The 27,228-nt window shown below is 44.0% G+C and overlaps 1 protein-coding gene and 2 long non-coding RNA genes across 9 annotated transcripts in view; 2 read left to right on the top strand and 1 right to left on the bottom strand.

Moving 5' to 3' along the window:
• Rreb1 (ras responsive element binding protein 1) overlaps positions 1-23,735 on the bottom strand; it is a 170,011-nt gene extending 146,276 nt beyond the window's left edge. For 2 of the 3 annotated variants that reach the window (XM_087181152.1, XM_087181159.1), the window contains exon 1: positions 23,500-23,735. The gene's annotated coding sequence lies outside the window, so the exon portion shown is untranslated. Of the gene's footprint in view, positions 1-22,655; positions 23,446-23,499 lie in introns of those variants that run through there. The other variant, XM_087181160.1, reaches the window with a different exon arrangement.
• On the top strand, positions 14,179-16,763 carry LOC147826174 (uncharacterized). Its single transcript, XR_015439087.1, has 3 exons — positions 14,179-14,437; positions 14,970-15,503; positions 15,982-16,763. It is a non-coding gene; the product is annotated as an uncharacterized LOC147826174 (long non-coding RNA).
• LOC147826173 (uncharacterized) overlaps positions 22,346-27,228 on the top strand; it is a 58,914-nt gene continuing 54,031 nt past the window's right edge. For 4 of the 5 annotated variants that reach the window (XR_015439081.1, XR_015439084.1, XR_015439085.1 and 1 more), the window contains exon 1: positions 22,346-22,715. This is a non-coding gene — a long non-coding RNA (uncharacterized LOC147826173). The remainder of the gene's footprint in view (positions 22,716-27,228) is intronic. The other variant, XR_015439082.1, reaches the window with a different exon arrangement.

Here is a 27,228-nt window from a genome sequence, read left to right as displayed (position 1 = left end):
ATTACAGGCTAAATGGTCTGTTATTAATTTTCTTTTTTTTTTTTTTAAATTTTCATGGTATCATTATAAAACTGGAGAATAAAATGTAATCCCTTGTGTGGTCACTTATCAAACTATTTTTACTAAGTAAAGCACTGGCTTGTGTCATCCATCTACACCGTGACACACATAATAAACTAGGTAATGGTATTTACTACAGGGACTCCCACTACCTTTTATCAAGTTCCTTTCATGAATACCCATGGAAGGAAGGTTTGGGGCCAAGCAAAAAGCTGAGTTTGTCCTGCACACTTGGTTTGTTTTCATAGTATAAGGGCCCTCTGAACTGTATGACTAATCATTTCTCTTGCTTGATTTGAGGGCCATTATGATTCTCAAAGCCAGCTCCAAAACCCATGTTTAGCAAATGAGCTAGATCCTAAGATATATATTTTATCAGCCTTATCCCATGGGTTAGCCTCCTTGCACCTATTTACCCATCCATCCATCCATCCACCTATCCATTCATCGGCCCATCCATCCATCCATCCACCCACCTATCCATTCATGAACCCACCTATCCATCCATCCATCCACTCACCTATCTATCCATCCATTCATCCATCCATCCACCCACCTATCCATCCATCCACCCACCTATCCATTCATGAACCCACCTATCCATCCAACCATCCATTCATCCATCCATCCACTCACCTATCTATCCATCCATCCATGCATGCATCCATGCATGCATCCATCCATCCACTCACCTATCTATCCATCCATCCATTCATCCATCCATCCATCCACCCAACTATCCATCCATCCATCCATCCATCCATCCACCTGTCCATTCATCTACCCACTTATCCATCCATCCACCCACCTATCCATTCATCCTCCCACCTATTCATCCATCCATCCATCCATCCACTCACCTATCTATCCATCCATCCATGCATCCATCGATCCATCCACCCAACTATCCATTTATCCATCCATCTATCCATCCATCCATTCATTTTCTTTGCTGCTAGGGATTAAACCCAGAGCCTCACGCATGCTAAGCTACCACTGAGCTACACCCCAGCCCAATATTTATTTTAAATATTGTTGTATTATGTGTATTTCTGTCATCCCTTTTTAGGATGTGGCAGGCTATATGTGAGTAAGTAGAGAGAGTCTTTAATCAAATCAACCTTGTCAGATGAGTCTCTGAGGGGAATGGGTCAAAAATCAAGCAGAAGTAGGGAACCATTTTGCCATTTGTTTTCTGTAGTCCATTTCATTAACTAAATTTCCAGATACAAATGCACTGTTACTTAACATTACAAATATTCCACTACACATTGAACACACTCTGAAGGTATCTGTTTGCAAAAGCTTTCCTGGGATTGGAGAAAGGGAAGAAGACCGGTATGTAAATGATCTTGTGTAACTTTCACTCTTCATGAACACATGAAAGACTATTACTTCTCCCCATGTGGACAGGTGAGAAAAGAAAGGAACGAAAAGGTAAAATATTTTCCCCAAGGTTACTTAACAGATGAGAAACAGTGAGGCCAGACTTTGAAGCCAGGGCTGTGCATACAGGTCTGTTTTCTATGTGAAAATTTGGAGAGTTGTAAATTATGATATGTGCATTTTTCTTTGTAAATATTACTCTGCAAAAAATGTGAACAGACAAGGAAAGGAAAGGTCAAGACAGGAAAGGCAAGGAAAAGAGCAAAGAGTTCTTTTACTACAGCTTGGTGTGAAGTCCATGTGACAGGATTAAGGGGATAGACCAGAAGACCAAAGTGATAAATTGGAGGCATGGGCCCTAGTCTTCCTGCTTTACCTTTTAAACACTGGTGAGATTATTTTCCATGAATGAAACAGTAAATATAATGAATGAACTTTTCTTTCTCTCTCTCTTTTTTTTGTTTGTTTGTTTTTCTGAGACAGGCTCTTACTGTGTAGTTCAGACCGGCCTTGAACTATGTAGCCCAGGCTGGCTTTGAACTCATGGTGATCCTCCTGCCTCAGCCTCCCAAGTGCTAGGGTTACTGGTGTGCACCACCAAGCCGGTTTTTGAATGAATTTTTCATTACGTCTCCTCCTCTCCTGACTATTCTTGAATATAGTGGCATAAGTTAGAACCCATGCTTATATGTCTGAAGCCTCAACAGGACTAGGTATAAAAATCATGGTAATAACAGTATGTACCTCTTCCTTTTATTTTATTCCTTTCTGTTTGATTTTGTTCTTCTGCATAAAAACAGAGATGAGCAAATGGCGCATCTGTACGTGGGTTTCCATTCCGCTGGGTAGTAAGCCCTCTAGCAAGCCTGATGGTATTTTAGGACAGCCTCCGTCATCCTCAACTGTACTGTATTTTAGAAATGTAAAGGAATTTTATCACTAGCCCAAAGAATATGCGATTAGGAAGGTAAATCTACTCTAAAAAGAAAGTCTCACTAGGGATCATTTTCATTCAGCTCGATTCACACAGTGCCACCATAAAGCAGATTAAAGGAACGTCCTGGGTGTTGGGGACAGGGCTTCAGGGTTGTCCCTGAGCAGCTGGTCTTGTGAACAGGTCCCTTAGTATGTAGGTCCTTCCTTCCCTTCTAGTAGAGTACAGAAAATGAGCCAGGTGATTATTAAGATTTTCGCGATTCAGCAATGGCGCACATGTAATTATATTGAATTTCTGCTTGTGTGTGGCATAATAATAAAACCACTGAACATGCTCTTGTGAAACAAAGGCTCAAGTAGGACTCAGAAGGCCATCCTACCTTTGCATGAATGGGGTATTTATGGGGAAAGCTACCTCATTCCTTTGAAAGACAGTTCGAGGCTTCCCCCAGACCAGAGTCTGTTGATCTGGTCAGGAGCCGTGATGATAGCAGCTCTGAAGGATGCTTACTTGGTCCAGGGGCCGGGTGAAGACCCCAGAAGCAGGGAGGGCAACGTGGGGAGGCCATGTGATGATGCTTGCTGTTCTAAGGCACTGAAATGGTCTCTCTGAACCCCAAAGTGATCCAGGGTCCAGCCTGTCTGAGTCATTATGGGGTGGATGGCAATTCTCTTCTAGAAAACAAAATCCTCTTTGTTCAGAGAGTCAAAAGCAGAAAAGGCAGTGGCTACACATTAGGCTGTGGAGACAGAGGTGTTATCTTCATGTCACAGCCATGCCACAGAAGCTGTGTGACTGTGGGTGAGCTCCTTTATGTTTCTAAGCCTTACTTTGCTGCTCAATGGATAACTAACAGAATTTGATGAAGGGAGTTCTTGCAAGAAATAAGTGAAAAAATACTGAAAACACTTAGCACACAGCCTGGCACAAGCAAAAGCTCCACAATAAGGAGCCCAGTAGTTCTCCCAAAGTCCTCTCATGTACACACAGGTATCTGCAAAGAAGTTTCTAGTTTGTCTGATAGACTACAACTTCTTGTGCATGTCTGCCTTCAGTGGGGTCCCTACCCCAAGCCGTGGGGACTCTAAATGCTCAGTAAGGACTTGCTAAAGCGATGAATAATTTGTAAAGCACTAAGCACAGCACTAGGACATAACTATGATCCCTTTAGAGGTCTGGGGATGTAGCTCAGTGGCAGAGTGCTTCCCTAGGATGCATGAGGCTCTGGGTTCCAGCACCAGCACTGAACTGAAACAAACAAACCAACCAAAAAAAATCCAAGTAGGTTCTATTTTTTGGCCAAAGAACATTTTTGTGTGTTTATTTGGTTGGTTGGTTTTTTGAGACAGGGTCTCGCTCTCTAGTTCAGGCTGGCCTTGAACTCACTATGTAGCCCAGGCTTGTCTCAGACTCACAGTGATCCTCCTGCCTTAGTCTCCCAAATGCTGGGATCACAGGCCTACACCTCCATGCCTGGCAGAATGTACATTTTATCTCTAAAATGTACAGCACCACACCCAGCTTACATTTTCTTTTGTAATTAACAAAGGCTGGTATTTTGCTTTGAGGAACCAGAAAGAACTTGACAATTTTGCATCAAGCATTGGAACCTGGTTACTTGACAGCTCTGTGCCTCAGTATCTTCTTCTGCAAAATGGGATCCACAGTAGTAACTGCTCCTCGTAAGAACGTGAAGTGCCTGCTGACACCGGGCCTGGCTCAGCTGCCCACCAAGTGAGAGGTCGTGATCAATGAAGACCTGAGCCCACGATATCTGCACTGCTCTTAACACATCCTGGCTGATGGGAAGCATCAGCAGGGGATGTTTTTAAAAGCATCTCTCTCACCTACTCCCACACTGTCTAATTCTCTTGGTTCTGGTCAAGCCCAGGAATCTGAATTTTGAGTGAATTCCTTGAGTGAGCCAGACAACACAGTCACTGAACTGACAAATATTGAGAAAAAAACCCCTGGTAAACAGTGCTCTGGGACATACTGAAGAAACGGGGCCAAAGTCTGGGTGATTCCCCTCTCCCTCCAAGAGAGGGCTTTATGGTTTGGGTAAAAACCATTAAGAACACATTGGCTTTTTCATTGGTTTCAGTTTGAGTTACTGCCTCCTGTGAGGCAAAGTGAAATCACACGAGGCCTCGCGGCTTTAGTCTTAGCCTTGCAGGTGAGGCAGAGCCCAGAGGCAGAAGCTCAACGCCAGAGAACCAAAGCTACAGGAAGTCACAGGCAGGGGATCCTACACCTACCTTTCTTTCTCTCTCTTTCTTTCTTTCTTTCTTTCTTTCTTTCTTTCTTTCTTTCTTTCTTTCTTTCTTTCTTTCTTTCTTTCTTCTTTCTTTCTTTCTTTCCCCTATAAATGCTTCCATTTTATTGTGATGTTCCAATCCGTTAACACAGATTTCCACATGTGGCCTTTTTTGTCTGGCTTATTTTCACTTAGAGTGATGTTTCCAAGGTTCATGCATATTGTAGTTTGTACCAGCATTTCATCCCTTTTTATTATCAAATAATATTCCATCACATAGCTATAAAACATGTTATCTATCCATCCATCACTTAAGGCTTGGTTGGGTTTTTTATAGCTAATGCTACTACGAACTTTGATATATATGTTTACCTACAGGCATGGTTACCTTCTTTTTCTTTTTCTTTTTGGTACCGGGGGATCGAACTCGGGTCCTTCTGCTTGCAGGGCAGTCTCTGGAACCACTGAGCTAAATCCCCAGCCCTACCATTTTTGTTTTTTTTTAAGAAAAAAATGGTAACTCCAGGTCTGGAGATGTAGCTCATTGGGAGAGCATTTGCCAAGCATGTGCAAGAATCTGGGTTTCTTCTCCAGCACAGAAAAAAATCTGTGTCTCCACATCTGCATCTCCACAGCGATATATGGGATGAGTGGGAACTGGTTGTTTCCATCTCGAGAAGTTTATTTAAACCAGATGCAACTCAGTGTCTGGAGTTGTGATTCTAATCCCAAGCGGCACTGCACCTCTGGAACCAACTGTAGGACCCAAGATGATCATAATCAGCTCATAAAACAGACTAAGTAAATCCCATGGTATACACACGAAGTACTTTAAAATACTATTTACCATGTCTCAAAAATTTGAGCTTCTCTGTATTTTATCAATTACATATAATCCTAGATAATATGAAATGTAGGAATCTATTTTATATACTAATGTCTACGTAATACATAGTACTTATGTAGGAAAATATAGCCTACATATATTGGGATATAGCGAATATATATGATATATACTAGAGATACAGCTTTACAAGAATTACAAAGCTTTCTTGGGACATTGAAGAAGATACAAATGGACACAGAGATGCACTTAGATAATTTTTATGCAGCAGACCCTATGGTAAGTGCTTTACACATATTATTTTTTTTTTAATTTTTTTTTTTTTGGTACCAGGGATCGAACTCGGGTCCTTGCGCTTGCGAGGCAGGCAGTGGAACCACTGAGCTAAATCCCCAGCCCACACATATTATTTATATAGTACAGCTACTCACTTAATTCTCTCAATTACCCAATAAGTTGGGTTCTCCTGTATTACAACCCTTATTTCATTTTTCTTTCCTTCTCTTCTCCTTTCTCCTCTCTCTGTCCCTCCCTCCTCCCTCTCTATATGTGTATTTATCTATTTTGGTGCTCAGGATCGAAGCCAGGGCCTCATATATGCTAAACACATGCTCTACCACAGATCTACATCCCAGCCCATGATCCCTAATGTACAAGCGAGGAAACAGAGGCACATTCCAAGGCTAAACAGATTCCAGGGTCACGTGGCCAGTGAGGAGCACAGCCAGGATCTACGCCCGGGAGCCTGGCACTGTCCTTTGCGTGACTGGGCAGTGCCTTGCATGTGGCAGACTCTCTATTGTAAACATGTCAGCTCTCCACAATCAGTGTACAGGTCCAGTACAGTCCTAGGAAAAACTAACAGGTTCCGTGGGGTACTGGAGCAGTTCCTAAAATTCAAACAGAGGGGCATCAAGCCAAGAACATCACGCTGTCCCCGAAGAAGAACTGGGTGGAAGATCATGCCCTCCTCCCAGGTGGCGTGACACCCTGTAAAGCTGTAACCATCAGACAGTAAAGAGTTGGATCAGTGTTGACAGAGCTGCTGGTGGGACAGAACAGGAGCACAGGAAGAGGCGGGGCATATACTTGATTGACAGGTGGGGAGAAGGGGGCACTTCCACCCACAGCCGCTGTCCCACCCAACACCCGCTTCGACAAGCAGTGCACAGGACGCTACTCAGCAAGCAGCCCCAAATGAGTGATGTGCAAAAGTAAAATGCGAAAAAAAACCTCTGAAGAGTACAGGAGAATAACTATCAATATCTTCAGGGATAGGGAGGAATTTCTTAAAATCCAAAAGGATTCCCCATGAGAGAAAACACTGACAAATTCAACAATAGTAAAATCAAGAATTTCTGTTCAAACTGGGCCTGGAAGCATGCACCTGAATCCCACCCTTGGGAGGCCACGGCAGGGGGGATCATAAGCTCAGCCGAGGCATTGTCGTGAGGCCTAACTTAAAAAACAAAACAAAACTGTGTTCATTTGAAGGCAGCATATGGAAAAATGGGAGAAGACATTTGCAGCACTCATACTTGGCAAAAGGTTTGTACTAGGATATATAACAGGATTCTACAAGGCAATGACAAATTAGCAAGAAAAATAATCCATAGAAAAATGGGCTGTAAGTTTAAACACTTCAGGAAGAGGGCTGTCCAAATGGCCAATAAACCTTATTAGTAATCAGGCAAAAGTAAATTAAAACCATAATAAGATTGCCATTTCATATTCACCAGGTTGACAAAAGTAAAAAGTCTAACAAAATTAAGTTTTGGTGATGATATAGAGCAATAAAAATTCTCATTCAGAAAAAAAACCCCTTTTTTGAGACAAGATCTAGCTATGCAGAGCAGGTTGACCTTGAACTCGTGGCAATCCTCCTGTCTCAGCCTCCTGAGTGCTGGGATTACAGGTGTATACCACCATGCCCAGCCCTCAGGAAAATTTTTAAGAAGATAATTATGTAAGGTGGTAGATGTGTTAATTAATTCAATCATGGTAGTCATTTCACAGCATGGATGTACATTAAGTCGCCATGTATACTTTAAATATATATACAGATGCTCCTCATTTAGTGACCAAGTCCTGTTCTTGCAACTACATTGTTAAATGAATTGGCTGTTAAATGAGGAATTATATATAGTATGTACATTACAATATTCAGAACAAAGAGATGGTCAAAGGAAACCCCACCTTGATGAGTGGAAACTCCCACTCCGCTTTTATCTGCTGTACAAGCAGTATTGTAGTGTATAGCAGAATATAAAACCACAGCACTGTACTGAAGAGTACAATCAGCAAAAATTACAGTGCTGTACTGTAGAGGAAGCCACCATAAGGCTGTACTGCTGCTCATGTTCCTGCATTGTAAGTCCAAATGCCGGTCATAATTCCAAGCAGCTGTAAGTTCAAACAGCATGCCTTGTTTGTAAATCTGAGCAGTCATTAAAAAAGGAATATCTATCTATCTATCTATCTATCTATCTATCTATCTATCTATCTAATTTTATTTATCAGTTATACTTCAATAAAGCTGAAAAAAAACCAACAAAAAATTCACTCAGTGTTAGAAGGAGTAGAAACTGAAGTAATCATGTTGGAAAACAGTTTGGAATTACTGTATAGCCAAAAGTTAAGAACACAAATATCCTATGACCCCACAATCCACCTTCCACATAGACCCCGAAAGAGCAGCACACTACAGTACTGGGAGAAGTGGAGAAGAATGCTCTTCTCAGGCTTTTGCATAAGAGCCCAGAGCTGGAAACAGTTCAAACGCCCATCAGCAGTGAAATGGATAAGGCCATCGGACACAGGGACACAGGAATACCAAACAATGGAAGGGAACAAACCATCGCTATGGGCATCAACATGGCTGAGCCTTGCAATCACAATGTGGACAAAAATAAACATGCAAAAGATAACATCCAGTCATCCCTTTGTGTCCTCTGGGGATTGGTTCAGGACTCCCCTCAGATGCTAAGATCTGCAGATACTCCAGGCCCTTATATAAAGTGACGTAGTATTTGGATGGAATCTGTCTACACCCTCCTGTATATGTTTAAATCACCTCTAGGTTACTGATAATGCTAGCTAATACAATGTAAGTGCTAGGTAAACAGGTGTTGTACTTGATTGTTTAAGGAATGATGACGAAGAAAAAAAGTCTATACATGTCCAGTACAGAATGCAAAGATTTTTACAAGTTTTTTTTCTTTTCCGGTACTGGGGATTGAACTCAGGACCTTGCGCTTGCCAGGCAGGTGCATTACCACTGAGCTACATCCCCTGCCCCTTTACAACTATTTTTGATATGTGGTTGGGTGACTCCTGGATGTGGAATCCATGGATATAGAAGGCTGACTGTAGATAACTAATTTATATGCATTTCTAGTGTTTGCAAAACTAAAGGTAATGACAAAGGGTACATATATAGTTATAAATTCACTATGGTGAGAGAGATGGGTGGTTTTTGAAGTAGAGAAGATTCTAATGCAATGCTCCACTTCTTAACGTAGATGGTGGTTACACTAGTGCCTGCTTGCCAATGGTTCTTTAAACCCTCTATATGTATTTCACATACTCTAATGTGCATAAAGGAACAGATACCTACTCATAATATCTGATTATCCTCTTAAGAAAGTACAATAGAGGGGCCGGGGATTTAGCTCAGTGGTTTTGCCGCCTGCTGTGCAAGCACAAGGACCCGAGTTCGATCCCCGGGACCAAAAAAATAGACAGGATACAAATTCAAATGCAAAAATTAATAGCATTCCTTTACACCCACAATGAATCCAGTGAGAAATCAGGAAAACAATCCCATTCAAAAAACTAAATGCCTAGAAATTAACCTAACCAAGGAAATGAAATATCTCTACAATGAAAACTACTACTCTGAAAAAAAAAAAAAAAGAGATTGAAGAGGATATCCAAATAAATGGAAAGACATCCCCTGTTCTTGGATAGGCAAAACCAGTATTGCCCAAATGGCCTTCTTACTAAAAACAATACATAGATTTAATGCAATGCCAATCAAAATACCAATGATACTTTTCACAGAACTAGAAAAACTAATCCTAAAATTTATATGGAACCAGAAGAGATCCAGAATAACAGAAGCAATCCTGGACAACAAGAACAAAGCAGGATTATAAAGCTATATCATAATTAAAACAGCACTGAACTGGCACATACCGTGTGGATCAATGGAATAGAACTGGGGATGCAGAGACACCCCGGGCACCCTCAGCCACCTGATCTCACAAAAGTGCCAAGAACATAGGCTGCAGAAAAGACAGCCTCTTTAGCAAATGGTGCTAGAAAACTGGCTATTAGATGCAGAAGACTGACTCTAGATCCTTATTTCTTACCTGTACTAAATAAAATCAAAATAGATCAAAGACTAGATATGAAAATAGAAACACAACCTGCTGGAAGATAAAACAGGTAAAACTCTTGAAGACACAGGTGTAGGCAAGGACTTTCTGTACAGAACCTCTGCTGCCCAAGAAATAAGACCAACAATGAACAAATGAGATTATATCAAATTAGAAAGCTTCTGCACAGCAAAGGAAACAATGACCAGAGCAAAGAGACAACCTACAGAATAGGAAAATGTTTGCCAGCTGTTCCTCAGACAGAGGACTGATATCTAAATACATAAAGAACTCACAAATCAATCCCTCCAATAAAATATCAAATTAAAAATGGTCCTTTGAAATGAATAGACACTTCTCAAAAGAACAAGTACAAATGGTCAATACGTACATGAAAAAAATGTTCAGCATCTTTCGCCATTAGAGAAATGCAAATTAAAACAACACAGATTCTGTCTTACTTCAGGAAGAATGGTTATCAATAAGAATTCAAAAGACAACATGCTAGGGCTGGGAATTTAGCTCAGTGGTTCCGCCACCTGCCTTGCAAGCGCAAGGTCCCAAGTTTGATATGCTGGTGAGGCTGTAGGGAAAAAGGAACCCTTCTACATTGGTGGGAGTGTAAACTAGTGAACCACTACGGAAATCGATATGGAGATGGCTCAAAAACCTAAAAATAGAAATTCCATTTGACCCAGCTACAACTCTTCTGGCTCCCTTCCCTGAAGAGTTAAAGACATATTACAGTGATGCATGGATACCCATATTTATAGCAGCACAACTCACAATAGCTAAATCTTGGAAGCAGCCTATATGTCCATCAACAGATGACTGCATAAAGAAAATACTATATATATATACAGACACACACACACACAGTGGAGTACTACTCAGCCATAAAGAAGGATAAATTTGAGTTATCTGTAGGGAAATGGATGCCCCTTGAGAACATAATGCTAAATGAAATAAATCAGATACAGAAGGTTAAATATTACAGGGTTTCTCTTACCTGAGAAACCCAAGTATAAATAACTGAAAGAGTAAAAATAAAAAATAGACGATAGAGGACAGGGAGACCGATTATGTGAGATGGGTAGAGGATCTGGGGCTGGAAGGAAATGGGAGGGAGGCAGGGGATGCAGAAGTAAAAAGGATCAGGATGCTATACGTATGTACCAATTCCCCATGATGAGTAATTTATTATATATCGCAAACAGCTACTACTAGAAAAGGAAAAATAAGGTTCTAATATAAAAATGGGGAATAAAGACAGTACAGCAGCATCTTCATCAACGGGAAGAGGGCTAGCACGCCACCATCCAGCTTTTGAATCTACAAATTCACTGATACATTTCACAGGACAATCCATTAGAGACGTTTAATTCCAATAGCTCGCCCAAATCTGACTTTGCTACCATCTGCATAAAGCTTAAAAGAGGAAAGGGTGATCCTCAACACAGCTGCTGGAGGCGCCATGCACTGGGGCGGCGAACCCCAGATAATTGGAAGGGAGATGAGAGCTCTCGGGAGAGCAGAGAGCCAGCAGTGTCTGGCTGGACTGTCCAAGGCAGACTACAGAATCTGAACAGAGCGATGTGACTTCTTTTTTCAGTGCTAGGGATGGAACCCAGCCCATCAGACGCCAAGCAAGCTCTCTACCACTGAGCTACATCCTCGGCTCTAAGAATACTTTTTTTTTTTTGGTACCGGGGATTAAACTCGGAACCTTACGCTTGCGAGGCGGGTGGCGGCACCACTGAGCTAAATCCCCGTCCCTAAAAATACTTCTAATTGAATAATTCTTTACTATTTCTCAATCTTTTGACTTACAAAAAGAATCAAGGGCCTGACCCAAACCTCAGACCTTCTACCCTGACTGCAGCCAAGTGCAGAAGGATTTGACAGCCCCTAAGAGCTTTGTCCCTGAACCTCCTCACTCGGCCCCAAGCAGACCCCCGCTCAGCCAGTCTCCGCATTTGTTTTTACTGGGAGGCCACTTAAATCTTACCCACTTGTTTAGCTGCATAGATGGAAACAAAATATTTGCTGGGAAAACAAACACTGGTTTTAAAATTCTCTACTTGGGCTTCGGGATAAAACACTTGTTTACTGAAACAAATGTTTTATTTGGGAAACGCCTGCCAGTGTGGACATTTTCCAAGAAACACACCAGGATGTACCAGGAAGGCTGCGGTGACCTCACAGCCTGCATACACCCGCGTTTTAGGGCAACTTCTCAAAGTTTACTTTCAGAGGCTGGAGGACAATGGAAAGCCAAGCTGTTAAAATTCAGCCCCCAAGGCCTAAAAATACTCTTACTGGGTCATTCAATAGACCGATTCCACACCCCCAAGTAACTTCTTTAATACAATCAAATGAGTGTCAGACATGACATCATCAGAATTAGTAAGTGGAGAGCCATGTCTCTCTTTAGATTTGATCTGTAACTTGTGATTCTCATATACAACACGGCCTGAAAAAACATTTCTATCTCTTAATAGGATACGTTAGTACCCTAAAATGCCACTATTAGCTGTTCTAATAGGGCCGAGCTCAAAGCAAGTTTAACTTGAAATCCATCCAAGGAGATGTTCGTTCTTAAATTCCAAAAGGAAACATCATAAAAGATCGCCTTGGGGTCCTGCAGTTATTTTTTTTTTTTTTCTTGAGACAGAGTCTCACTATGTAGTTCAGGTTGGCCTTGAACTTGCAGTGATCCTCCCGCCTCAGCCTCCCCGAGTACCTGGATCATAGGTGTGTACCCCCACACCAGGCTTGTGTTTAATTTCATATGGAGGCCCCAATAAGCACATTATATTAGATCAAGTACGATTCCCCTGATAAGGTTTAAGAATTTTCATCAATAGTTTTCTGCTAATGTTAAGCCTAAGGTATAAAATGGATCATTGTTATGTCCATAATAATGGTCTCCTAAGTTTTAAAAAGTATATCCTCCTACCTTTAAAAACATTTTATATACACCTAAGTATATGTGTATTTATAAATTCCACGCTACTATTATTCTTCCTGAAATGTGCAAAAATGCACAATGCAAAGGATTTAATAGACATTTCTCCAAAGCAGCTACACGCGTGGACAAGAAGAGCATGAAAAGGCACTTGCTGTCGTTAGTCACCTAGAAAACGCAAGTCAAAACCACAATGAGAATTTTTTTATGGAATAAAATGGCTGGAATTTTTTTTAAAAAGGTGAATGACAAATGCCGACAAAGACGCACAAAAACTGCGTCCCTCACACACTGCTGGGGAGAAGGGAAGTGATGCACCACGAAGAGAAACAGTGTGGTGGCTCCTCAAAGAGTGAAGCAAATTTATTATATGATCATGCAATTCCACTGCTACTTATATTCCCCAAAGAAGTAAAAACAGGTGTGCAAACAGTTCCTGCATGCCAGTATCTACAGCAGCATTATTCAAAATGGCCAAGGTATTGAAAGGAACCAAGTTCTCCTCTATAGATGAATGGATAAACAAAATGTGATATATGGAGACAATGAATATGAGCCAGCTATGAAAGGAATTAAGTATTGATCCGTGCTACAACACAGATGATTTTTTTTTCTTTTTGACACAGGGTCTCCCTATGTAGTTCTAGCTGGCCTTGAACTCACTGTGTAGCCAGGCTGGTCTCGAACTCATGGCAATCCTCCTGTCTCAGACTCCCGAGTGCTGGGATTACAGGCGTGTGCCACCACACCTGGCCTAACATAGATGAATCTTGAAAAAAATACACTAAATGAGATAACCAGGATTTAAAAGGACAAATACTGTATGATTTTACTTGTATGAAATAGCCAGAATAGGCATAAGAGACAGAAAGAAGATTAGAAGTTACCAGGAATTTAGGAAAAACAGAATGGGCAGTTAACACTTACTAGGCAAAGTTTCTGTTTTGGGCAATGAAGAAAGATGGAAAGAAGACAGTGTGATAGGGCGGTAATGTATGGCTCCTATGCCAGAATTCTGAGAGGCTGAGGCAGGAGGATTATGAGTTCGAGGTTAACTTAAGCTACGTAGCAAGTTCCAGGTCAGCCTGGAACACAGCGAAACCTTATCTCAGAAAACAAAACAAAATAAAACACAAATGTTGAAAACACAGAGTGGTGACAGTTGCACAACATCGTGAATGTAATTAATGCTGCCAAATGATAACTGAAAAGGGCTGCAAGGGCAAAATACTAAGAAAGTGTTTTTTGGAAAGAGGACAATGCCGATGAGAAAGGTAAAGATACACACAGATGTTGTAATCTGAATCATGTGGAGCACCCGGGAGCCCTCTTCGAGAGCACCCACACAGCGCCCTGCAAACCTGCTGAGTGCTTTCACATGGTCCCATGTGAGACCCACGGCCGATGCCAAACACTCCTGTCCGAAACTGTTTTCAGAGTCAGCTTCATCTCTAAGCCCCTCCTCGCCCCAGGGTCAAGAGCATCAATCAAGAGGGTGGTGGTGGTGGGGTGACAGGAAAGAATAAAAAGCTCAGCAGCTCAACACAGAGAAGCACCTCCCCTCCCACGGTGAAGGTGTAAAGCAGAAGGCTGGCCAAGGACCAAGGTAATCAAAAGGAAAACACACGAGTTGAGGGCGAAGGAGACATTTCAGGAGGCAGAAAGTCCTGCTCGACACAGAAAGACAAAGCAAAGGGGTGCAGCGAAAGAACATTTCCTCAGCGTTTTTTTAAAATCAGTTTCGCCATGCAAATAGGCTCATGTGGATTGCTAGTTTGATTTTTAAAAGCTGTTTTTCTAGTAAATGAAAGAACCCAGCTTTAAAGTAAAAGTTAAAATACACTAGTCTCTCAGGACCACCTGAACTTGCCTTTTCTAGAGATTTGCGACATGATCCTATGAATCGATTGTCCCTTCCCTTTGCTCCTTGAAACTCCTGACTCTCCTGTATTGGGAAAGACAAATATGCTAGAACTGCTGTATTAAATAGTTGATTCATACCCTTTAAACTGATAGTCACTACATCCACATAAAAATAACTGTACTCTCAGTCCTCTGAGAGCTGTCATCTGAGATACTTTCTGTGCTGTAACAGTACAGTGTTTTTAGAAATGTATGCGAAGTCTGCTTCTCAACAGGTCCCAGCAAATGATGCTGGGAGAAGGCACGCGTCTGAGAGTACACAAGTTCCTGCTGAACCAACTGTGTCCCCAGTTCTTGGTGAGACTCAATCGCCTGGGGAGGAGGGTCCCTCTCAGAAATGTGTATCATGAATATTCTTGCTTAAAAGAATAGTTAGTCCCAACATTGCCTTAGTTCCAACCCTGATATTGTTTCAAAACCCTTTTCTCAAGGCCTTCCTGCATGTTATATTTAAAAAGTTGCCAAACTGGTTTTTTAACACATCTTTTCAAGACTGATAAGCAAAAGTTCACCAAGGCAGTTTTAGTGAGATCAACTCATAGTCCATAAGTTTTTGAAAAATCCAGTGGCAGCTTCTAGATGAAGGGTTATCATTAGCTATAAATTTCCAAAGCCACGAGAGCTACGGGAAGGGGTTTCTCCTTTGGTAAAGATGAACCCACAACTTCTCTGGAATGGAGCTGACATCCTGTTGGATCCCCTGCCTACAAACCTGTTTTGTGGGTATTATGAATGACTGCAGGCAAAGAGTAAGTGGTTGTGAAAATAAATTTTCTAACGTTAAAAAAAAAAAGTGTCCTGTTAATACATTTGGGTTGACTAAGAGCTTTGGTGAATGGCCATCATGTTTCCAACTTTTCTTGTGATTGTTAAGGAAGATTTACTTAACTTTAAAAATCGCCTCAGTGTGTGAGGCCCTAGGTTCCATCCTAGGCACTGTAAAACAACTTTTTAAAAGAGTTTTATTTAACAATGTGGTCATTTCCGTGAGAGTTAATCCAGGGTTCCTGCTCAGATTGAATTTTTCTGGCTGTTGATAGCCACGGTATCATGAATAATAAGCCATATTTCACTAGGCAGAGTAGGATTACAGGGGCAAATATTAACCTACTTCTCTGTGTGGCAAATGGATGCGTTTATGGAGCCCAGAAAAGCAAACTGGAAACTGGTAAATTAAGTGCTGTAAATCTGCATTTGACTGAGAACTTTCTTGTGGTATATTCACAGCTTCAAGAAAATGTGAAACTCTGCACGAGGATGCTAGCACGTACGATTCCTGGCTTCTTGGGAAATCTCACGCACAAAACTGCCTTTCTCCTCTGCACTGACCGAATCCACAGTGAGACACCGTGAGGGACAAACTCAGGCGAGCCCATCCTACAAAACAGTCATCTGTTTCTCTTCTCCTCAGAGAAAATATGAATGTTGTGTTTGTCCTCAATACTATTCACTTTTATTTATGGTTTTTGGTACAACCCGGGTTTCATTATCTGATATTTTTAGAATACTCCTTTATATTCTTAGTGAATTTTTAAACACCTAGATTTATTGCACCACAGTGTGAATACATTTAGCATAATTCAATTGCACATTTAAAAAGATGGTTAAGATGGGAGCCAGGTGTGGTGGCACAACCCTGTAATCCCCATACTCAGGAGGCTGAGGCAGGAAGATCCTAAGTTTGAGGACAGCCTGGGCTACATGGCAAGACCTTATCTCAAAAAACAAACCAAAAATCCTTATCTCAAAAAAAAAAAAAAGGTCAAGAAGGGGCTGGGGATAGAGCTCCTGGTAGAGCCCTTATGTATGTAGCCTGTGCAAGGCTCTGGGTTCCACCCCAAGCTGGAGGCGGCGGGTAAAGATGGTCAATTTTATGTTATGTGTATTTTGCCATAATTAAAAAAAAAACAGACCTATAATTTTCTACTCTTCTCTGATGGGGAAAAGACTCGATGATAAAATAACCTACCAGTTAGACTAAACGGATGGTTTAAAGTCTGCATGCGTGTTTGGTGGCCAAGTGGAATCGGGTGGGGTGGGGTGAGAATTCTGCCCCTTATGACCCTCACCATCAGCTTCAAACATGAGCTTATACCCGCCCCTTGAGCAGGCAGCTTAGCACATGGATGTGTGATTTCATCTCTTTATGGCTGATACACAGAAAGGAAATGCAGAGCCAGAGATCGCTTGTAGCCAGGTAATTAGCTCACTGCAAGTTGGCTTTGACAAAATCCATGACTGTCTTGCAGAAGGATGGGCCTTTGTTTCATGATGACAAAGAAACAGACAGCCAGGGATTCCTTGAGAAAGGTGTTCGAGTCGTCATCGCCTTTCAGAATCCAACCCCGAGTTTCTGACAGTGCACATTCTCTGTGAGCCTGAAGAAGACCTTGTGGACTGAGAGCCAGCAGCCCACTTGCCTCACCTCCACAGCTCCCTGACAGCCCACTGCCAAGGGCACCGCCAAATGCCACACCCTGGCTCTGTGCATCCAGAGGTGCAGGAAGTGGTTTGCCCAGGGCTGGGCCAGGGCCTCCTGTCGGCTTCCATGTACACAGTTTGAGTCACTCCCACCACTCAGGGCTCTCAAACCCCACCTTTTTCCAGCTCAGCTGGACACATCCATCCACTCTTCCAGAGCAGTGCTAAATTTGGAAAGCAGCAGGTCATGGGATAAAAACAACTTCGAGCACTGCCAATTAATGACTGTCCATCAGATTCAAAAGCAAAGGCCAGGTTGGAAGGAAGCAGGAGGTTAGAACTCTGTGCTGTCCCAGGAGAGACACAGGAGGCCTCTGGGGAGGGCCAGACTGGACCAGAAACTGGCTGAGGCAATGGTTTCCCCAAAGGATCGGCACAGAGCTTAATTCCTGGGCTGCAGCTGGCCCAGGAGACTCTGCTGCAGGACCCATGGGGTGGGGCCCTCTAATCCGATGAGCCAGGTTAGGGAGGCACTGGCTTAAAGCATCTTGGTCAGAACAGTGCTGAGTTAACATACTGGCTCTCATGAAAGGCCCAGCAGTGACTCACTCGTGGTCTATGAGGAAGGAGAATTTTCCAGATTGTATTTTCAGGCACATTCAAATTGGGAATATTCCCTCAAACTGGACCTTTGCCTAAAGATTCAAACTTAGGCGCTCTTTCCCGCCTGTGACCTCCCATCACTCCCACGGAGGTGAGGCACATTCAGCCACCACTCAGCCTTCCCCCCTAAATCATGTAAACCGGCTCCCTGGTGGTCTCTAACTCTGGTTCCTCACATCAGTCTTTCCATTCACCTTGTTCCTGTTTCTGTGGGGAGTCCCACCTCTCGAGGTGCCTGGAAATCAATCCCCCCTCACCTCTGAGTTCACTGCTCTCCACGTCCAAACACTCTAAAATCTCATCCATTTTTCTTCTATTAAAACTCACAAATCACCACCTTTCAGCCAATGCCCATTGCTACCACACGTGTCCACCCCCTCCATCCCTGCAATGGCCACTCCTGGTCCTCAAACTCGAACTCTACCTCACACTATGAGATTACCCTCCCAAATCCAATTTTGACCTTAAACTTGAGGTTTCGGTTCCAGACCATGCAAAAAGCAAGTCGCACAAACTTTTTTTGTTTCCTAGCACATCTCAAAATTACACTTACACTGTACCTTGGTCTATTCTGTGTGCAGTAACATTGTATCTGAAAAAACAACAGACACATCTTAATTTATTTTTGCTGAGCATGGTGGTGCACACCTATGATCCCAGCTATGTAGGGGACTGAAGCAGGAGGATTACAAGTTTCAAGCCAGCCTGGGCAACTTGGCAAGACCTGGTTTTAAAAAAAAAAATTTTTTTTTTTAAAGGCTGAGATTGTAGCTCACTGTGAAGTCCTGAGTTCAATCCCCAATACTGGAAAAAAAAAATTACTGCTGAAAAATGTTAACAATCACCTTCACTGCTGGAAAAAATGTCACCAAAAGTCTTGGCTTGACTCGGAGTTTCCACAAATGTTTAATTTGTTAAGAAAAAAATACCCAAGAAACAATAAAGTGCAATAAAACAAGGTATGCCTGTACTTCCCCTGGTCAAAATCAAAATCCTTTTTTAGTTCCCCATTGAAAAGATAAAGTCCTAATACTGAGCTCAGCCAGACATTCATGGTCCCTAATTGGTCTGGCCCTAATCTATCACATAAAAGATAAATTTCATACTTGGTCCATCTCTTTTAGCAAAGCTGACCTACTTAAATTCCCTAAACACAGCCTGCCACTTCCTGTTTCTGGGCTTATCTCATTGAGTTACAGCACTGGGAATGCCTTTCCCTGTCTAGCCATAAAAATCATGTCCATCTTTTAGGCCTAAGTTCAAGTCCTACCACTGCCTCTGAAGCGCTTCCCAATGGCTGCCACGTAGCAGCCACCCTGCAGGACACATCCCATACCCAGGACACCAGGCAGCCCTAGGCAAGGGTGTGGCCGGTACCCTTTGTGTTCCACCTCCCACAAAGCTGCCCTCAGTTCTGGGCCCAGCCCACTCTGTTCTCTGACCTATCGGGGACTTTCTGTGGCTGGCTAGCAACATCTCCTTAAATACAGCAAACCAGGGCGGGGGATTTAGCTCAGTGGTGTCACCATCTGCCTCACAAGCCCAAGGTCCCGAGTTCAATCCCTGGTACCAAAAAAAGAGCAAACTCTGTATTCTTTTACAGAAGCAATGCAAGGTCAAGCAATTGTTGACATTTTGGAGACGCAAGGAAAAAATTTAATCTCTCTTATTCCACTTCTCAACTCCTTGTGACTCTTGTATACAAATCCGTCATCTCCTCTTATGCATATATGTACATTTTTTTACTGGTGTTTTAATTGTTGAACTTGTATTTGTCATCTAGCTGTTACCTCCAACTAGACCTTGTGAGACTTGTCTCTTTTAGGAACATGCATATGCTTCTCTAATTCCCACAGGGCCTGACACTGTCTACACACACTGTAGGTGGTGCAGATGTTTCAAACACATGCTCACTCAGAAAGTACTCTGAAGGTGTCAGGGAGTAAATGGGTCCAAATGCATGGTCCACAGTAATCTACGTGAGAATCTGTTACACGTAGATGAATTCTTTTTTTTTTTTTTTGGTACCAGGGATCGAACTTGGGTCCTTGCACTTGCGCAGCAGGCGGCGAAACCACTAAGCTAAATCCCCGGCCCAGATGAATTCTTAAGAAGTGCTTCAAAATGTACATGTCAAGTGGGTTTTTCTTTGCTTTTTTCTTGTTTGGTACTAGGGGATTGAATCCAGGGCCTTCCTATTGAGCTACATCTCCACCCTTCAAAATAATTTTTAAGTTTTGAGACAGCATCTCACTAAATTGTTAAATTGCCTAGGCTGATCTTGAACTTGTAATCCTCCTGCCTCAGCCTCCTAGAGTGCTGCAATCACAGGCATGTGCCACCTTGCCCAGCTAACTAACTCTTTCTTAACAGACTCCTTAACTTACTTTCTAAATCTGACTTACAACTAACAGGCAGATCATCCTATATATAATTATTTCATTTTACAGGTGAAATTTGGAGGAAGGATGGGAGAAAAAAGGAAAGATTTCCATTTCCTTTTATTTAAATTTGCAATTCATTTCTATGACAGCAATTCTGGTTTGAACCAAGATTTTAAAGGCTTGTTATCTCACACAGAAGGAAATCACGTTCCTTAACAGGTGATCCTGAGTGTGTTAGCTTTTTGGAAGTTTCCAGAAAACTTTGGTATAACTCTATCTTTTCATTCATAATGTGAGAGTACGCAGTGCATGGACTTTCTCAACTTCCAACTACAGCGGTCCTACAGTTTATGCAAAAAGCTGAAATGTGAAAATGACTTTTGCCAGCAGAAATGAATGTAAAAAGTCTAATCTACTACTCAAAAGGAGGACACATATTATAATAATAATTAGTATTCCCATTCTAATAGTAAGACATCTCAGAAAAGGTCACCCAGTTGCTACTGTTACTACTTCTAATAATAATTTGGGGGGCTGGGCATTTAGCTCAGCAGTGCCTGCCTTGAAAGCGCAAGGACCCGAGTTCGATCCCCCGTATCAAAAAAAAAATAATTGTGGTTGCGCCTGTAGCTTAGTGCTAGAGCACATACTCAGGATGACCAAGGCCTTGGGTTCAATTTCTAGTGCAAAAATTTTTTTTGTTTTTTTTCTTAGATTATACTGTACCTTCACAGAAGTTTGTAAACAAAGTAGTCTCCTGTTTTATTTATGTACAATATGATTCAATTTGCAAAAATAATTGGATTTCCTTATTTTTATCTCCTAGCGATACTCTTTGAAAGTAAAATACATCCTAATGAATGCAGGTTTCTTTGTGCCAGGAGCCTTGGATACAGAAGTTGACATTAATCCCATGTCAGCTTTGCAGTGAACCCGGAAGATCTCCGCAGAGGACAACACACCCCTCTTTGCTCTGAATAAAACTCCAGCAGTTGCATATTTCTTCTGAGTTGTGGCTTTGCTGCCCCTGACGCCTTGCTTCAGCAGCCCTGCCCTGCACCTGTGACTGAGGTCCACCAGGCAAAACCAGACAGAAAACCGCACCAAACCCAGGAAGGGTACGAAGACTACTCTGGGCTACGGACTTAACCTGCTAAGCTTTTCCTCTGCAGTCTCATTTTGCAAAAAAAAAAAAAATTAGTTTTTTGGATGCTGCCTGTCTGAGGAGACCCCATCACTGGCATCTGGATTGCCCCTTCCTAATCATGTGCTTGGGATGTGGGCCGAGTCCTGGTCACTGTTTTCAGGGGGAAACTCTGGTTTCTGCTGTAGGAGGGCTGGAGTTTTCCCCGTCTTGTCCTTTTAATAAAGGCCTTTTCATGTGTGCTTCACAGGCCTTCCCCAAACAAAACTGTCACTGTCCCCTGTCCCTTCCAACTGCAGGGTATCAACTTCAAACCTTTGGATCAACTAAGTCCGGGACGGTTAAGAACTGGTAAATTTAACAGCAGCCCCAGTCTGCATTTGGAAGACTCAAACCCTAACGCAAAAACTTAATTTATGTCCTCCGAGACAGATGAAAAAAAAAAAAAGAAAGAAAGAAACGAAAAGAAAAGAAAACCAAAGGCAAAACCCCATCTCCTCTCCAGCTTTCCTTTCTGGTTCAGCAACAAGAAAAGTTAATCTACCCTAAGTGCCACGGCCGGCTCCTGCGTGGCCCGGCTCACCTAGAATATTTGCTCCATCACTGCAGCAAAGCCAAACCCAGTAACTGGGGCAACTAAGTTTTTTTTCCCAAAGGGTCACACATCCCTCGGGATCCCCTAGTAACCGTCCACAGATAATGCTAGGGAACCACAACACCGAGAGACTCGCTTTCCAAGGCTGGAGCTGGCGGCCTCGGCCGGCCACAGCAGGGTGTGCGCCTGGGGGGGTGCAGCGTCCAGTTACATTCCTGACCCACTTTCGCATCTCCTCCCTCCTCTTCCTCCTCCTCCGCCCCCACAGGCCGGGGGAGCCACCCACCAGCACTCCAGCGTGGCCCCTGCGGGGACCCGGGGACCCGGGGCCCCCACTCCCCCACACCCCCACACCCCCACACCCCGGCCTCCCCTGCGCGCGTCCCTCCCCGGTCACATGGGCTCGCGAGCACCTGTTGGCGACCTCAGCCCCCAGCCGAGCCCCTCCCGCCGCCCTCCCAGGCCAAGCCCCCTGTGAGAGGCAAGGGGAACCGTTCAGCAAACCCCGCTTTCCTCGGCGGGGCGCAGGGGCCGGCGGGCGACGCCTGCACACACTCGGCTTTGCGAAGTACAGAGCGCCCGGGCCGAGTGGCGCCCGGGGTGGAGGAGATCCTACCCGCCCAGCCCTCCTTCGGCCCGGCGGAGAGGGAGTGGGGTGCGCCCCGCCCGCCCCCAGCCCGACTCCGCTGGAAACCTGGGCTCCTCGAGCGCGCGGGGCGGGGATGCTGCGGGGGCCGGCGGGGCCCCGGGGCAGGTAGCGGTGGTGGCGGGTGGGCGTGCGCTGCGGGTCGCCGAGTCCAGGAAGGGGGCGGGAAACTGCAGGCACAGCTGCAACTTCTGAGCGCGCTCGGCAACTCAGCAACTTTGCCTGCGCCGCGTGCCCCTCCCCCGCGCCACCGGCAGGGCTGGGGGCTGCGCGTGCCGGGGACCATCGGGGGTGCGCGCGATTGGGGAGGGGGCTGCGACCTAGCGCCGCGGCTCCGGGGTGGGAGTCGGGGTCCTGGGGACCGCACCCTCGCGGCCAGGGCCTTGCAAACGCAGCGCTCGAGCCCCCCGCGCTCCCCACCCGCAGCTCGGCTGTGGCTGGGCTCCGCGCGGGGAATGGGGCGGGAGGACGGTGTCGGAGCCATGGAAACTGCGCCGGGCGGATAAATAAGGCGAGGGCCGCGCGGGGCCGTCCCGCTGCCAGCATCTCTGCGGCGGATGCAGAGCCCGTGAAGGAGGCCCAGAGAGCTCTTCCCGAGCCGCCCTCTGCGCCCCACTCCTGGGGAAAGAGGCCCAGGGGAGGAAGCCAGAGGTGCAGACCCGAGAGGGCTTCCAGCCTAGGGCTGAGGGGAGGGTAAAGGTGACCCCAGGTCATCGGATGTTTGTTCCGGGGCCCCAAGGACAGCAGGAGGCCCCGGCTGGCCCAGCCAGTCCTGGGAGCTAGGAAAAGCATCCTAAGGAAAAGTTAGGAGAAGATGGAGTCAGAAGCGTCTCCGGGGCTGAAGCCCGGAGCCCCGGGAAGATGGGGTATCTGGGCCGGCCTGGGATGGTACCTGATATCCCCGGAAGTCAGTCCCTCAGGGGTGGCCGCTCCTGGGTGGCTAGGAGGAGGAGTTTAGACCAGGTGGAAGAAGGGTGTCAACGCGGGAGGCTTGGGCCAGGCCCACGCGCTCCTGCACAGGAGCTGAGGGCCAGGGTAGCAACTGCGCCCCATGCCCGGGAAGCAAATGTAGCCTCCAACCCTCCTCCCGACTCTCACAGACTTGTCTGACTCACTAGAATTCCTGATGCCCTGCGCCCAAGCCTACTGCCTGTAAAGCTAGAGAGCGATTTTAGTGGTGGTTATGAAGTTGAGTCACTTCAGGGTGTGAGGATCTTCCGAAGCAAAAGGGTCATTTCAAATGAAAGCAGACTACCTGCGGGGAGGAGCTGCCAGCCAGCTGGATGATTTAATTACATGCCATCTTAATTTAAAGAGGTTTGCGTGCTGATTGTGGATAGCTGGACAGTTACATGCTGATGTATACCTGGAAATTGCCTTTTAACTAGAGGTCAGTTTAGTTCACACTGTGAACAGCTAATGAGTACTTTCTCTCTCCAAAATATTATTCTCTTATTCTTAATAGGAAAAATAGTCTTTTCCCTGAAATGATTATGAAAGCTCTAGGCCAGAGCATAAGTTTCCGAGTGGTGCTGTTCCAGAGAACTGGATTCTCAGTAATATTTGAGAAATAAAAGGGCATGAGGTCATCATCTACCACAGTTCACCCGTTCCCAGGGGAAAGTCGTTTTGAAATTTAGCATCTCTGATGTCTGTTTGCTGGTATCTAGCATTGAGTGATAGTTACAGTCACAATACTTTTCTTTCTTAGTGGTCCATAAAAATAAGGAAGTTTGAAAAGCGCTGAGGTAAACAAGTTAAATAAAGTTTGTTCGTTGTACGATAAGCACAGTGGCTTTATAGCGAGACTTTTCTGTCTTCAGTGTGCTAATGGACCTGTGACTCACCAAGTAGAAGTTATAACCCACACTTGTTAAAATGTAAAAACATCAGGTTTCCTTTTTTGGGGTGAAGATTATTGCTTAGAACTGATACTCCTTTCGGGATCTGCTTCTCCAGTGTTTGGGCAAGATTTGAACACAGTGAAGAGAAATGGTTCCAAAATGGTGTAATGGTGTAATTAGGAATTATTCAATGATAAGCTAAATTCAGTGTCATTACGAAGAAATTTTTTAAAAAAAGAAAGAAAGAAGCCATTTGAGGAAATATTCAAAGGCAGAACTGTTCACATTCAGCTGTAGTAGAAACTGAATCAGGATCATCTTTAGGGAACTGATTCCAGTGAATGCCTAGTCAGAAAACTCATCTGTCTGATGGATATAATCAATGTTAAACGACCTTCTGCATTAGTTTGATTTGCAGAAATCAATATGCTTTATTTAAATTAGACCGGCACTAAGCTTCTAATTGTAGTTGCTCTTTGACGTACATGGGCTTAGTTCTAGACAAACTTACTGTGAGTTGAAAATGCCATTAAGTGAAAAACGCTTTTGCTTTTTCTGTGCTAGGGATGGAATGTGGCCTAAAGTAGATCTGGCAAGGGCTCTACCCCTGAGCCACACCCCCACCCTTCAAAAATGCTAATGCACTTCCCCTACCAACATCACAGCCTGGCCCTGTCTTACATGGGCACAGAGCACTCTCATTAGCTTACAGTTGGCAAAATCATCTCATGCAAAGCCTATTTTATGATAAAGTGTCAGCTCTTTCACTCTCATTGAGAGGCAGTCTGTAGACATGATAGGACATGGAAACGTAAAAGAAAATGTCCGAAAAGGGTTGGTGACAGTGCCCCGTCGGGTATGGTCTATGTCTTCTCGCCATCCCCTGGCTACCTGGGAACTGTGGCTCGCTGCTGCCCGGCCTCATGAGAGGGGATTGTACTGCATATTGCAAGCCTGGGAAGAGATCCAAATTTGAAGTACAGTCTCTACTGAATGTGTGTCACTTTTGTTAAACCACAGAAAGGCCAAAAATCAAAAGTTGAATCTTCCCAAGACAGAGGCTGTCTATACTTCCAAAACGTCTCCCAGAAGATTGTTAGAGAGGGCCAGGGATGTAGCTCAGTGACACAGCACCTGCCTGGCAATCATGAGGCCCTGAGTTCCACACCCCCCAAAAAAAGATTGTTAGAAAAAAATTAAACAATGCTGGTGAGTGCTTACAAATGTAATTTAAAAAAAGAAAAGGCAGGTGCAGTAGTGCACACTTGGAAGTCCAGCTGCTTGGGAGGCTGAGACAGGCGGGTGTTCAAGACCACTGTGGGTAACTTAGTGAGACTTTGTCTCAATGAATGAATAAATAGGGCCGGGGATTTAGCTCAGTGGCACTGTGCCTTCCTTGCAAGCACAAGGTCCTGAGTTCGATCCCCGGTACCAAAAAATGAAAGAAAGGAAGAAAGAAAGAGGAAAGGACAGAGCAAGTTGGGCCTAGTGGTCAATACCTGTAATCCCGGCACTTGGGAGGCTGAGGCAGGTGGATTGCCACGAGTTTGAGGCCAGCTTGAGCCACATAGTGAATTCAAGGCCATCCTGAAATATGTAGTGATACCTTGTCTCAAACGACAAAATTAAAGTATGTGTGTGTGAGAGAGTTTTTCAAAGAGAGATGAAATTGAACATCAGAAAGAAAAAGTGTTTACTATTCATTCCTTAGCAAAGGTTAGAAAGGTTAATGGCTTACCCAAGAGAACTGAGTCAAGATTCAACTGGTCTTGTGATCTCAAATACCCTGCTGTCTGCTACAATAGTCACCCTCTCATCTTTACAAGATAACACCATGTAGCGATAGTGTAGTTGTCCTTTGGTAGACACCTCTCCCTTAGGCACCAGAATCTACGGTCCTATGTGTAGAGTGCCATAGCATTTGCATAGAACCTGTGCACACCTTCTAGTTTACTTTAAATCTCTCTAGATGACTTGTAATTCCCAACACAATGTAGATGCTACAGAAATAGTCACTCTATAATGTTTAGGGAATACTGACAAAAATCTGTGCACTTTCAGGACAGGTGCAGTTTTCAATTTTTCTGGCAGAGGGATGCTTTTCATCCAAAATTGGTTGAATCCACCCGGGCAGAACAGTGACATGGAGGGATAAGTGCATTTGAAATGAATTGAACATAAAAGCAAATATGTTGAATCTTAATAGCCAGAAAGAAATGTGGAGGTTACGTAGGCTGACCTCCTCCCTTCCCAGGACTAGACACAGAGACCCAGAAGAAAATGGATTTGCTCAGAGTTAGACTGTTCAGTTATCTATTGATGAAATTAGGATTAGAATTAAGGTTTTCCTCCTGCCAGCTCTTTGCTCTATAGGGAGCCACCTGGAAGTAAGAGGTAGCAAGAAAGCCTTAACAGAGTGTGTCCCTTCTCTCCTGTGGAGAATAGGCCCAGCCCAATGGAGGCCTGGGGGCGATGGTTGAGTTTGTGATAAAACACTCCATGAGGAAACACTTCTTTAAAGAAATATTTCTAAGAGGAACTTCATCTACGCGGGTTCCTTAAAAAGTTATGATTTTTAAAATTTAAAGATATATTTGATTTAAAAAAACAAAAAATCACCATGTAGCTAGGCACAGTGGTGTGTGCCAGTAATCCTAGCACTGAGGGAGGGTAAGGCTGTAGCATCACAAATTTGAGGCCCACCTGGGCAAATAAGTGAGAGTTTGTCTCAAAATAAAACATACAAAGGGCTGGGGATGTAGCTCAGTGGGAAGACC

This window comes from Heterocephalus glaber, unplaced genomic scaffold (genome assembly GCF_053883595.1).
Source record: "Heterocephalus glaber isolate CG9 unplaced genomic scaffold, H.glaber_assembly_v1.0 deba00001472, whole genome shotgun sequence".
Taxonomy (NCBI): domain Eukaryota; kingdom Metazoa; phylum Chordata; class Mammalia; order Rodentia; family Bathyergidae; genus Heterocephalus; species Heterocephalus glaber.
This window is presented reverse-complemented; position numbering and strand designations above follow the sequence as displayed.